The sequence below is a fragment of the Chionomys nivalis genome, chromosome 8 (genome assembly GCF_950005125.1).
Source record: "Chionomys nivalis chromosome 8, mChiNiv1.1, whole genome shotgun sequence".
In the NCBI taxonomy this organism is placed as follows: Eukaryota; Metazoa; Chordata; class Mammalia; order Rodentia; family Cricetidae; genus Chionomys; species Chionomys nivalis.
The window spans coordinates 26787587-26802238 of record NC_080093.1 but is presented as its reverse complement, the minus strand read 5'-3'; the positions used below and the strand labels follow the sequence as shown (position 1 = coordinate 26802238).

At 44.6% G+C, this 14652-nt stretch overlaps 1 protein-coding gene across 5 annotated transcripts in view; it reads right to left on the bottom strand.

The window, feature by feature from the left end:
* Sgms1 (sphingomyelin synthase 1) overlaps positions 1–14652 on the bottom strand; it is a 258840-nt gene that overhangs the window by 79179 nt on the left and 165009 nt on the right. The window contains exon 1 of one of the 5 annotated variants that reach the window (XM_057778403.1): positions 6236–6439. The exons of the other annotated variants lie outside the window; for them this stretch is intronic. The gene's annotated coding sequence lies outside the window, so the exon portion shown is untranslated. Of the gene's footprint in view, positions 1–6235; positions 6440–14652 lie in introns of those variants that run through there. 5 annotated transcript variants of the gene reach the window in all.

The window sequence follows — 14652 nt, the reverse complement described above, 5'->3', positions numbered from 1 at the left end:
AAAAATCTCATAATTTTCTTAGTCTTTACGTTTATTTTCTTGGAGATTAGGGAAAAAAAAAACAGATTTCACACTTCTTAACCACAGACACTGCTGGTTTTTCAGCAGAAAAATCTCCAGATTCAAAGCTACCTTCTTGTGAGATCTAGACTAAACTCACTAAACCCTTGGCTTATGGTCCTGCAAGAAGGATTCTCTGAGAGTAAGGGTTTGGTTGTAGTTGTTTGCCGATACCGATAACCCAGGAACTTCTAGGTGTCGTGAACCCATTAGAGGTAGAAGGCCTCTGCCCATTTCTGCCCTATCAGGAGAACCAGGTGAGCCTGAAGGTTAACTTAACCAAGGGCTCCCTTAACTCACAAAGCTTACTTAGTCTGCATAATCACTTTCTTAGCTGTGCGCTCTGAAGTCCAAGCCATTCCATTATGCATGCCACTCACACCAAGGCTGCTGTGATTCTAGCTTGTCCCCATTCATGGGGAGAATGTGAATTCTAATTCTGCTGCTGGCAGGAGAGGGTTCTCACACTGGCCACCTTTACAGGCTCAAGTCCTGTACTTCTGAGAGGGTTACACAAAAAGAGACCTTCAGAGGGACAACTGTTTCCAACAGTTAATAAAGCACCCTCCTATGACACAGAACTCTTCAGTACTGGAAGAATTAACAAACTACAAAACATGAAGACACAAAAGTGGATTTGAACACTGGAATCTCTCATCTGCCTTCTACCACACAAAAGTCACACTTATCTTAAGGGGAAAAACGCGCATGATAAATATTCTTGTCAGGGAGCTGCATGATGCTGCAGAACAGACTATGGGGCTTGACACAAAAAGAAGGGGCCAAGAACAGTGGGGTCACGTGATACCGCTACACTAGGGTGATGACGGTGGTGCCTTTGGACCTACCCTGGCTGGGTGTGCTGTTTACAACTTAAGACACAGGGATATACATTAAGAAACCATATTAAGAATAGAGCGGTGGTTAATGGGTTATTCTAGTAGGAACATGGATGATATTAGTGCTGAGAGCAAAGTAAATTATGGCAGCGCAGCCTACGAAGTTTCAGCGGAGAAGAATATTAGTAAATGGCCTAGACTTCTTGCGCTATTTAACAAAGAACATGCCTGCTTTTTGTCCTTGTCTTAAAATTTGGGGGGAGGCTAAACTGAAGAGTTTCAGATTAATGGCATTGTCAGAGAAGATTTCAAGACAGCCTAGCATTGACTATATCATGTGGTCACTAACTGGAGAGCAGAGATCCAAGTATAGGTTTACCTTATATATCCCTCTAGGGGATGGGGCAAATGCTATTGGACCATACCACCAATGACAAAAATAAAAATACCTGCAGGTTTTAGAACAAACTCAGTCTCAAAGGCTCTCTCATAAACACATTCTTCCAGCTAGCTAGTGACAATACCCAAGCAAAAACAGCTATTCTAATTTCACAAACACAACAAGTGCTCAACTGGTAAGCCAAGATTTCTCAACCCTGTGCTACTGACAGTCTGACGGGTAAGTCGTTGTCATGGGACTATCCAGGTGCCTGCAAGCAAGCTGGATAGCAGCATGCCTGGCTCCACCCATCCCTAGTCATGACAATAAAACTATGTCCAGACATTACCTTATGTCCTCTAGAGGGTAAACCTGCTCTTTGAGGAGAACCAGAGTCAGCTGACAGAACTACACGCAGAAAAACTGCACTAAATTCAGAAACTAGGAGGAACTAGCTCCCCTACAACCTCATTCAGTACATATTCCTCTTCAAACCAAGCTACAGCTCCCCGTGGGGGGGCACATGTCACACCAGAGGGCACATACAGAATCTGGTGTCAGCTATCTGCATCCTTTTATTAATCAAGTAATATGCCAGCTTCTCTATAATGAACATGTCCAGTGTCTTCCAACCACTGCCCAAGTGATTACATACCCTCTCCAAAATTTCATTGCATACACAGGATATAGGTCTAAACACAAACTCAGTTCAGACAACCTCCTGCCTCAAGCAGTACCACAAAAGCAGAAAAAAATCCACAGCGACAACAATAACTAAGGGTAAGACATGAAGTTTATTATTGCTCTGGAGCACTTCTCATGAATTAACTACTTTAATCCTTCAATGTCTTCAACTGTCTATGAGGTAAGTATTGTGGGATATTTGTACACTGGGTGAAGATATAATGCGCTGATTGGTTTAATAAAAAGATGAATGGCCAATAGCTAGGCAAGAGGTATAGGTGGGACTTCCTGGCAGAGAGGAAGTAGGAGGTGGTGCACACAGGAGACATCAGCAAGATTGGAGAGAGTCAGACATACAGAATGGAAGGATGGTACAAAGCCACATGGTAAAACATAGATTAATAAAAGCAGGTTAATTTAAGTTATAAGAACTAGTTGGGAACAAGTCTAAGCTAAAGGCCAAGATTTCATAATTAATAATAAGTCTCCATGTCATTATTTACGAGCTGGTGATCCAAAGAAAAATCCGACTGCCAAGTATTCCTTCTCTTTCTGTTTTGTGATTAAGGAAACAGAAGCCCAAGCAGTTCCAATAAAATCACACAAGACCTGACTCCTGAGTCCCAGGTTCTTTACTGTTTTCTGTAGTCAATCCAAGAGCCATGGGAATCACATCTTCTAGGGACTCCACCTGGTAACCCGAGATCCCCGGGTTTATCCAGGCGCATTGCTCAAGACTACTTACGTCTGACATCACTGTTCTTCCGACCCGCCTTCTTTGGGTATAAGACAAGCTTATGTATCCATAGTGCTGTCCAACCACATTTTTCTTCTTGGATAGAGAACCCACAGGACACTTTAAATCTCGTACTGAAGCTGGCATGCCATATGTATGCCAACGTCCTGAAATTCCTGCCCAACGCCTCCATTAAAAAAAGACGTGAGGTTAATGAACACAAATGATCTTTAGCAGGCATAGGCCAGATACAGAGATACTGAGGGCCACACTATGTAGCCCAGGCTTGTCTTGAGCTCCAGATCTTCTTGCTTCTGCTTTCCACAGGGTAACATTACAGACATGTGCTACTACTCCCAACCCTCATCACGTGATTTCTGTGAGAGCCTCATCCATCTTTTAAAAGAATATATTTTGCAATTCTCCTTGATAACAGAACACCCTCTGATTCTGAAGTCTTTGGAACTGACCATCTACCTGCTTTTAAAAATCTCATTTCTGGAATACTTTCCTGTGAGATTTCTAAGATTCCTCCTAAGTGATTCGTTCACCAGACTGGCACATTCTGTTGCATGCTCTCTTACTTTGTTTTTTTCACAGACCAGGAAGGAAACCGAGGCCCTCCTGGGTACTTTGGAAATGCTCTGTCATCACGCTACACCCCTAAGCCCTGATACGCTCTTTCAACATCCACAAGCATGCGTGCTACTTCAAATAGCCAGGATGCGGAGATCTGAGGAGGTGACCAAGGCATTCTTGACTTGAAAGGTGAGTGGGAGGTCTACGTAAGGCAGATGGAGGTGAAGAGGTGGGTAAGCTGGAATAGGTGCCTCTGGTCTTCCAAGAAGGTGGCACTGTTTTCTTGCAACACGATGTGCTAGCCAATGGCCACCACTGGAGCGACACACCGCACCTTTCCCCCCTTCTAACAGGTTAAATTGTAGCCCCTCTCATGTCCTTTACCTCATTATTCTTTTTTAAGTTCATTATTATTATTTTTAATTATGTGAACAGGAGGCAGGAGGGCAGGTGTCCACAGGGGCCAAGGGCACCAGCTCTCCCTGGGGCTACAGTCACAGGTGGTTGTGCTGCCTGGCACGGATGCCGGAAACTGAACTCAGGTGCTCCGTAAGAACTCACTTAAGCACGTAAGCACATGCTCTCAGTCACTGCGATGGCTAGAGGCATCTCGTTTGCCCCTAGCTCACCCTTTTGAAAAGGCAAGTTTAACAGCACACTAAGTGCCCAGACTAACTTGAAAACTATTTCCCCACAGCACACCAGACACAGCCCGTATGTACAGTCACCCATCACACTGCGCCTGGCGTGACACTGGGAGAAAGCCAGTGTGCTCCTTCTGAGGAGCAGGAAGGACACAGTCAGAACTAAAGAGCTTCAGGAAGAAAAGTCAACAAAGAGTGGTCACCCTGAGGCAGCCACATGTATCAACCCACCCATCAAGAAGAGTGCAGGGCTTGCTCAGTTAATATTTGAAAACCTCAAGCTTCCTGAGTAAATATATTATTCTGTGAACTTTGAGACTTGGGCACGGGGCACCGAAGACTTTTAAAATCACTTGGAAATCTGCTTCAAACCAAGACTCTCCTCAGTATAAGTTCACATAGGGAAAACTGGCGCTGTTTGAGAGCTATTAGAGCACGGGGAAAACAGCAAATGTCTGACGCTAACTCCCAACAAAGAAAGCAACTGACTGTGAAGTAGGAAACAGGTTACACCAAGTCTTGAACTACGCAGCAGCAGGGGCAATAACACTGCCCTCTTAGCTACTGGGAACGTCAGTGGGAGGAAGGGGATGCGCACGGCCTCAGTTGCAGACAAAAGGACACCCTTAGATGTTCAGCTTTGTAACAACTGCATGTGAACCATCCACAGTTAGGTTTTAGAAGTTTTAGAGTTAGCAGGCTCTTCTCCCACTCTCTCACCACAGGAGGGGGCCTTCCAACTGCCCAGCAGTGCCCTGAGGCGACTTTTCTCTGGAGGTCAGAGGTTGTTAGCCAAGCTTTCCAAGCGGTTACCTTTCACCCAGACACTGGATCAACCTAAGGCAATGCAGCTGGTGTAACTATTAGCCCAGGAGCTTTCAATGGGTGCTGGACGCTCAGCGGGGAACTAACCTCTCCAATTACCAACAAAACGTAATTTAATTATTCCATTTCTAAGTGCTTTCTTTCTAGAGTTTTCTTTACAGACCTAAGAAAGGTCAGTTGCAGAGAATTTTACTCTGCTCTCTCTCTTTCTCCATCTACTGCGAGCGTCAATCTACAGCTTCAAAAATGCAGACGCATAAAGAATAATATTCCTAGCTCAATGCACATTCTTAACCATAGATCAGTTTTGAAATGTCCCTGGTACTGCCTATGCCATCAGAACAAGTGCCCGCCTTTCTGGTACACACTGATTCTACTTACGATAGCATCTAGGTTGTACTGTGCATTTCCTTAGCAACCAAAAGCTATGTCCCAGGCCTCTACCTTCCCAAGTTATGGCAAGAAAGTCGGTAAACTGGGGATTGAGAGGTTTAGCTCCACGAGAGGTTTTGGACTGAATGACTGCCACCAAGGAATAAAATAAAAATCGGCTTGTACAATACAAACAAATCTGCTGGCCAAACAGATTTTTAAAAAAGCTTTTTTTAAAAAAGCCACAAGACAAAAAATTAGCGATTTAGTTTACCTGGTAGAATGCTTAAGTAGCATTGTGACAGACCTTGGGCTGTATCCCCAGCAACACGCTCACACACACACACTCAACCAAGTTAAAAGTAGAATAAAAATTTGTTCCCATCATGAAAACTGAGCTCAGAATCCTGTTGGGGACAACCCAAGTTAAAACACACAGCAAAAGAAAAACAGGGAGAAAAAAAAATAGGCAACCGTCATGCGTTTCTCGGTTAGTTTCACAAGAGCAATCACCTTGAAGCACTAAACAGAAGCAAAAGTCTGCAGAGTAAACAGCCTCTCTGGAAAACACAGACAACACGTGCTCCCTCCCTCCTGGCACCTGGTACAGGGCTCGCTCCCCAGTTTCTCCAACACTGGCTGAAGGTCTTTCTTTGGTAGAGGTGAGCAGAGGAAGCCTGTAATCCTTAAAACTCAGTAGCCAAGCTGTAAATACAATCTCACTACTCAAAGACCTACTCTAGGAAACCCTGACAACCCCAAACTGAAACTGTGTTGCTTGTGTATTATATACTCGGAACCACATCGGCTAGCATCACACAGGATTTGGTGCATTTGTTGATTCACCCTACCTAGCTGGGGGCACAGTCCCAGTCACTGCACTATTACTAGGTAGTTTTGGACTGAAACCCAATTGGTAAGCCGATTCCCGTGAGTTCTCTTGGTGAAGGAAATCCCACTGGTGATCACCGGGTGCCTTGTGGAAGTTACGCACAACTTTGCTCCTCCTCTACTTTTTCTGGAGTCCCACCATCTGGCGCTGCTACAACCCATCACTCTGGAGAATATTTTAATGAACTGCCTTCCTTTCCTTCCCACAAAGAGCCACACCACGTACCTCTCCTCCCGGAGACAGGCTCCTGGAAAGTTCCTGAAGGATCAAGTTTGAGCCAGGCTCTCCGTCCGAGCAAGCGGCCGGTCGTGGGGAGTGGCTGCTGTCCCCGCAGGCGGACCGCCTCTGAGAAGCTGACCGGCGCGGAAAGCACAGAGGACAGTGAGCTCAGGGGGCTGCAGGAGCCAGGCCCGCGCGCCTCAAGCAGCCCAGGGTTTTGGAATGCAGGGCGTGGCTCTCTGCTACAGCTAAAGAAGTGAGTCAGCCCCTGTAAGATCCTAACCAATAAGCGCGTTCACTGTCGGTTAAGGCGGAACTTTCCTTTCTTGATTTCGGTCGAGTTCAGCTTTAGGTCCAGTTTAAGCTTTTACGAACTTTAGCACTTCGAAAGTTCGTGAAAACTTTTCTGAAGCCAGGATTAATCATGTTATAAGAACCAGTGGAAGTCCTTGGGTTTCTGCTGGTACAAGTTCCCGAGTTGAGGCTGTAATGGGTGCAAAGAGCTCTTTAGACCTCCATCAAAGCAGGCTGAGAGCTGGCCTGCAATGAGTCTGGAATGTGCCCACCTAAGGTGGCCAATTACAGGTGACCTTACATGCAAGACACTTAGCTCAGCGCTTCACAGAGTAGCTACTCAGATATGTCAAGTCCTGAATTCGGAGCGCCACTATTGTCAACAGCCATAGACTGAGTAGGGCCAGGTGACACAGACCTGTAATCACAGTTAATCCAGAGGCTGAAGCAGGATTCCTGCCTGGGCAGTTTAGGGAGACTCTGACTCAAACTTTCAAAACAGTTTTTGTTTGGTTGTTTGGCTTTGCTTTTTCTCAAGACAGGGTTTCTCTGTGTAACAGTCCTGGCTGTCCTGGAACTAGTGTAGACCAGACTGGGCTCGAACTCACAGAGATCCTCCTGCCTCTGCCCTTCAGTGCTGGGATTAGAGGTGTGTGCCACCACCACCGCCGCCCAGCTTGTTTGTTTTTAAGGGGTGGCAGGTGCTGGATGTAGCCATATGAGGAAGTTCTAGCTTAACACCCACCAGGTACTAGGCTCCATTCCCTAAACTGAAAAGGAAAAACTTTTAAATGATAAACTGGCCTTTAACTTTAAAAATTGTTTCTTATGCTAAAAATACACAGAGCATTTTACAGCTGAAATAGCTGTTTGGTGTTGCATGGTTTGACTCTCTTAAATCATGAGAAACGTAGGCTTATGGTTTAAGTTTCTTGGACTTGATGTAATTACATAATTGAAAGGAAAGGATCACTAGTGAAAAAAGGAACCTTAAAGGAGTGATATTTCAAAAATTAAATAGACTTAAAAAGCAAGAATATATTTTTAAAACATTCTATCTAGACACAGTGGCTTAAACATTATATTCTAATAAAAAAAATTAAATGAAACTGTAAACAGTTGGGATTTGGCAAATTAGAGGAGACTACAGAACTCCTAATTCCCGGAATCCTGATCTATTAAAACATGAACTAATCACTAGTACTGATGGAGTTTCTGACAGGAAGAACGATTATTTTCACTAGTTATTATTGTGTGCAGGTGGGTGGCGGGGTGGGTGGGTGCGTGTGCACAAGTGTGGAGGTCAAAGGACAGCTTCAAGCAGTCAGTTCTCTTCCTACCTTATGTGGATCCCAAGGGTTAGACGTGGGTCATCAGGCCTGCATGGGAAGCATCTTTATCCACTGAGCTATCGCACCAGCTCAAGACACTTTGTTTATAAATTGCAGATTAAATCTTCTTAGGTTTAGAGATCTCTTGAATTTGACTCCCTTGCCACTCCCACGTGTGTGTGTGTCTGTGCACATGTGCAAGTGTATGGTATGCACATACACACGAACACATGCATGGCTGAATGTATGCTTAGTGGCCAGAGGAAACTCTTGAGTCCTCAGGACCGCTCATTTTTAGTTGTTTTGGTTTTTTGAGACAAGGTTGGCCTGGAATTCCCCAATTAGGCTGAAGCCCCAGAGATGTGTGTCTTCACTTCCCCAATGCTGCCGCTGTACGCATGCACCATCACACTCAGCTCTCCCATCTATTCATTTATGTGTTTATTTATTTGGGAGGAGGTGTGCCACAGCACCTGTGTGAATGTCAGAGAACAACTAACAGGAGTCAGTTCCCATTCTCCATCACGTGGGTTCCAGGGACCAAACTTGGGTTTATCAGGCTTAGTCTCCATGAGCCCTTACCCATGCCATCTTGACAGCCCATACCCAAGCCATCTTGACAGCCCAAGCCTGGTGTCTGGCTTTTTATGTGGGTTATATAGGCTCTGGGTTTTAACTCAAGGTTTAGTCATTAAACAGCTAACACAGTCAGCGCTTAACAGGCTGGGCCATTTCCCCAGATCACTGTGTGTTCCCTTAGAGCCAGTCATCCCACTGGCCAAGACTTCTTCAAAATGTTCTCTAACCAACGAGACCTAAAGCGAGCATGGGGCCTTCCTAAAACATTGTTCTTTCCTGTGAGGCAATGGGAGAAAGCAGAAAGAACACTGTACCATGAACCAAAAGTGCCCTTCCTAGTCTGGGTTCTGCCAGTAGCTGACCAGAACCGCAGCTTCATCTCTCTCAAGTTCTCTGCCAGCTCGTTCACTAGGAAAAACAAACTGACTGGGAAAACAAATGGTCGAAAAGGGCAGAAGCAAGACAGGTCTTCCACTTCTTTCTAGCAACAGGTACCCAGCACATGAAGGGAGCCTGATGGTGCGCTTCCCCCGTATCCCCCAGAGAGGTGACACTCACCAACCCTCGAAGCTAACTTCTGGCAGCCTCTGTGCTCCATCTCCATCTCTTGGCAACTCCCCATCAACAGGCGTGACAGGAAGGCGGCCCTTATGCCTGTACCATTTCTGCCATTCCTGGTTCAAACACTGGCTCCTTGTGCCAGAGTCATGGATGTTGGATGCTGTCCAACTGCTATTTCTGCTGAAGGCCCCTCCCTCTGGGCCTCCGGACAAATAGCACATCACATGATAAATGTCAAAGTTCAGAATGCCATCAGGTCTTACACCTTTCCTCCCTCAGTCACCGAACTGCACCTTTAGAGGAGGTGCAAACGGAAACAGTCTCCTTAAAAGGCAGCGTCTCAAATGGTCATGTTCATGTGGATTTTTAAAAACAGTGTTTTTATTTTAAAAAAAAACTACTGCTATTTATTTTACCTTGTGAACTGTTTTGGTTATATATTATGTACTAGGATATTATTTACTAGGCAATATGCTGGTTGCTATATTGAACTTGACATTCAGAGTAAGTGTTAAGCCCAGGAAGAAGGAAATCTTCCTAAATGCCATCAGCTGCAATCAAAGCACTTAAAACACATTTTCCCACAGCCTTTACAAGGCCGCCATTATCGATATAGTTATGGCATTCTCACAAGAGGAAGGGGTTAAATATTTCCAGGTCTTTGTTATCCACAATGGCAACACAAAGTACAAAGCTGCTCAGTACACAGTTATGAAAAAACAAAGACAAAGATTAGCCCACAGGCCAGATGCAGACCATTCGGTCTGTCAGAAGACAGCTTCTACTCCACGGAACCCAGTCTTTAAATCACACTGCCGAAGAACCCATCACTCTATCTGTGCTTTCCCTTGGGCACTGAGCACAGTCACCTCCACATCTGTCCCACACTGGGCTTGCTGTCTAATGAGTTTCTTGAATCATTTTACTTCTCCTAGTCCAGACACACTTAATCTTGCCTTCTCCTAGAACTCTCTTCCTGGTCCGAGCCCTGACAAGACTACTCCTGTCTTCTCTCCTTCCCCAAGGGGAACAGACCTCATTAATTCATGCCACCCTTCTCCGTGAGCTCCCTACCCTCTCCCCTAACAGGTGACTGCATCTGAGGCAGGCAGCGGTGTATTTCAGAGGCCTAGATCCCACAGGCCTAAGCTACTCTAAGTAGGCAATGTTGTTGATCTAATGCTGCCCAAGTCATATAACAACCTAGACAGTGAAAAGAAAACTTGGCTGCTGCATCCGGAATAAACAACTATTAGAGTTTCTGAAACCAGCTGGCGAGCAGAAGCCAAGCATCAGCCGTGTTTCTCTTTCCAACACGTTCCAACAGTACCGAAGGCTTCTCAGGAGCCAGTCCAGGACTTCCTGAGAGGAAGGGAAGTTTATGCAGCATGTGTCATCTCAAATCTCAGTTCCCCAAACCCTAGCCCACTCAAGAGTGGCGGTAACTCCGTGTAGCTTCCTTCCAGTAAGGAACATATACGCATGCTTGGTAATTTGCCAAAGTGCTCATTTCTTCTTTCATATAAATCTCTCGGTGTATGTGTTATAGTCGCAATATCTCTCTTTAGCTGCCTTTAATAATGACTTCAATAATAAAGTACAGTATCAAAACACAATTGTATTCTCTCTCTCTCTCTGTCTCTCTCTGTCTCTCTCTGTCTCTCTCTCTCACACACACACACACACACACTCACACTCTCACACACATGTTACAGACTAATCTTTTTGTCCACTGTGACAATGTGTCACTCTGATTGGTTTAATAACAAGCTGAACGGCCAATAGCTAGGCAGGACTTCCAGGCACAGAGGACACTAAGAAGGCTGGAGCCGAGCCATGAGGAGTCACATGCCAGACGGAAAGTGAGCAAGACATACAGGAGGACAAGTAAATGCCACACATCGTGTGGCAACCCATAGGTGAAGAGAATGGGTTAATTTAAATTAGAAGCACTAATTAGAAACATGCCTAAGCTATCAGCCAAGCTTTCCTAATTAATAAAAGAAGTCTCCATGTCATGATTTGGGAGTTGGCAGGAGGGACAGAAAAATCCACCCCCCCCCCACACACACGCCCCATGATAGGGGTACAATTGTTTGGATGATCTAATCAAAAGACATGTGACATTTGTATCAGAGCAAGCACCTAGAGTCATTGCCACATATATACCCACATATCTACAGTCACTAGTTTAATTAGTGTCAATACATATCTGTGTTTATGACAGTAAACATTACCACTCTTCCCAAAAAGCTATGTCAGAAGCCAGCTGCCCTATTATCCAATTAAATGCTTCACAGCCGCTATTTGTGACAAAGGACACTGAAACGTTCCAAATATAAATAATCAAGAGAGGCAGTCAGCATTCTTTAGCCTGTGTGTAACAGAGATGGTACCTGAAGCATCCTAGGCCAAGAAGCAAGATGGGGTGAGCCGAATGAAGACGCCAGGCAGCAGGAATGCCTGATCTCTGGGCCTTAGGATCCACTCCCCGGGAACTCTTCAGGGACAAGAAACCCCCTGGATCCTACCTTCTACTCACCTCCCAGCACTGCCACTGTGAGGGACTCTTCCACATTTAGAGCTGTAAGTTTGAAAATTCTCAGCAAAGACTTCCACCTTCTAGCCAGGGCCATTTATCTATAATGCCCTGGTCTACAAGAGAATCGTCTAGTTAGACTGGTGGGAGAAGTAAATTCCATCAGAAGACAATGGATCTACCAAGCTGAGCGGTGGTGGCACACACCTTTAATTCAGGCACTCAGGAGGCAAAGACAGGCAGATATCTGTGAGTTCGAGCCCAGCCTGGTCTACAAGAGTGAATTCCAAGACAGCTGGGGCTGCTATACAGAGACAGAAAATAAGAAAGAAAATGGGTCTACTTCGTAGAAGTGGGACTGAGGAATTAAATCAGCACCTAGCATGAAATTCACTCTATGCCTAATGTGGAGGCTGATCCAGGCATTTCTCCACCTGGTTATAAACTGCATTCTAAATGTTCACTAAAGGTTAAAGCCACTGAACTTTTGCCTAGCCGCTGAGTTCCTGTCACTGGAGACATGGTGTCTAGAGTGCAGATACTGGCATCTCTGGCCCATCCTAAATAGCCCATTTAACTCAGGATTGATCTGAAATTCGACATCAATAATATTTCTAATACTGCACTCAGACTTCATTCAAAACACGGCAAACACATCTGAAATTCTATCTACAATTTAATTCATTTACGGCATCCTTGGTCATGGCAGTGGCGTCCATCCTCTGCACGTTAGCTTAGATTTGCTCTATCTATAATACTGAAAGTCCATTGGTAACATCTGAAAAATCGAGGACTTACAAACAATACCCTCATAAAAAAGAAAACACCACCTATATTAAACCATTAGCCTAAAGTATTTTAATAGAAAATTTTAAATCTTTTAAATGTTGCTGGTTTAGAGAAGACTATCAGGTATGCCATCACAAACATAGTGGCAACAATCAGTAATATAAACTGTCTCACACTTAAATGTTTTTCATGGTAATCTAGCACTGAATACATTCAAAAGGATGTATTTATGATACCTGTTATGGAACATAATAATAAAATCAACACCCACACAGTCACCACACCTAAGAAACCAGCCATTCGAAAAGAAACCCGATAGCTCTTGTGTTCCTCTTCCTGTCTGAGGCTGAAATGGTTTCAGAGTTGTGTTAAAGATTTAGAAGACTTTGGTCTAAGAAGTGTCTTTTATAATAAAATAGGGTGTGGTGCCCATGCCTGCATTCTCAGTACTGGGGAGATGGACACACTGAAAGACAGTTTAGGCTACATAGTAAAACATGGTCTCAAATAAACTAAAATAAGGGCGCTGGAGAAATGGCTTCGCTGTTACAAGCACTTACTGCTCTTGCAGAGGACCTGAGTTCCAGCCCCAGCGCCCACATCAGGTGGCTCATAACACCTTGAACTCTGGCTCCGTTTCTGGCTTCCTCAAGTATGCACTCACATGCACAAACCCATACACAGGCACACACACATTTATATATAATTAGAAATAAAAATAAAATCTTCAAAATCGCCAAAATGTGCAAACAGAGAAGTAAGTACTCTTTGCCTTCTGAAAACATAGCACAGAGGCAATAGGATATAATGGAACATAAAATTGCTGTGCTGGCTAGTTTATGTCATTTACACAAGCTAGAGTTATCGGACTGGAGGGAGTCTCAATTGAGAAAATGCCTCCATAAGATTAGTGATTGATGAGGGAGGGCCCAGTCCATGGTGGGCGATGCCCTCTCTGGGCTGGTAGTCTAGGTTCTATAAGAAAGCAGGCTGAGCAAGCCAGAGGAAGCAAGCCAGCCATCAGTGTCCCTTCATGGCCTCTGCATTAGCTCCTGCCTCCAGGTTCCTGCCTTGCTTGACTTCCTGTCCTGGCTTTCTCCAAAGATGAACTATGATCCAGCAGTATAAGCCTCCCTAACTTGCTTTTGGTCACGGTGCGTCCTTGCAGCAACAGACATCCTAACTAAGACAACTGTTGAATTCAGTCCTGGAGAAACCGGATCCTACGTGGTACCCTGCCAAACACAGAGACCACTAGGGAGACAGGCTATTGTAGTACCTGGCTTTACTCCATGAACTTAGCCAGGACTAGACACTGGTAATTTAAAAGTGCATCAAATCTCCTTGATACAACGTCAGGTCATGAGATGTGTGCCTGGAGAGGTCAACTCCAAATTACCAAAGGAAGGTATGATTAAGCCAAGACCAACTGGTTCTCTCATGACATAAAAAGACAAAGGAAAGGGGCATCTCAATGAACAATAATGAACTCTAATTCACTTATCATCCATCATGGAAAAGTGAGCCAACAACCAGAGGGGAAAACAGAAATCAAAGAAAACAACCCACTAATGAAGGGCTTAATTTTGTTCAACTGTATGTTAATCCACTTACATGACAGGAGACATAAATTAACATGTCATCTGTGAAATTAAAGGAATTATATGGCAAAGAAAGGGCATGTACACAAGGGAGTGAACAAGTCAGTACAAATTGTTTAAGTGAAAAACTGTACATTTGAGAAGGAGCAGCTTAACACCCAGTGTGCGCTGAATGACATTGTAATACATGCTGAGGAAGAGGACATTAACTGAGCGAACAGAAAGCAATGGCATCTGAAATTGGAGCCAACATGTAGAAAAGTGCAGCAGACTCAACACAGTTCACAAAGTATTGGACTGGAATCACCCTGGAGTGCAGGACGCTGGCTGTTTCTTTATGGATGGGCAGCATGGGATCCCAGAAGCTGGACCCATGGTTCGGAATACTCTATACCTCGACACGGACAACGTTAGGCACGTGCTTAAAGAGAAAAAGACGGTTCTTCTTGATGAGTCCTCATCTCTTATCTAAATGCCTCATTTGGGCTGGAAATAGCTAAAGAAGGTTGGTGTCTTCAATAGCACAACTCCTAACTGAGAGGGCACTGCCTGAAGAAGGAAACTAGGGCAACTCATTTTAAAAAGCAGCCCTCCCATTTCCGCGAGACTTCATGCTGACATATTAATTTCCAGATACCATCTCACTATAGCCTCACTATCACCAGCATGTGGTCCCTCCCAGCGGTGCCTGAACTAGTATTTCAAAGCTGATGAGCTTTTAATTTAAAG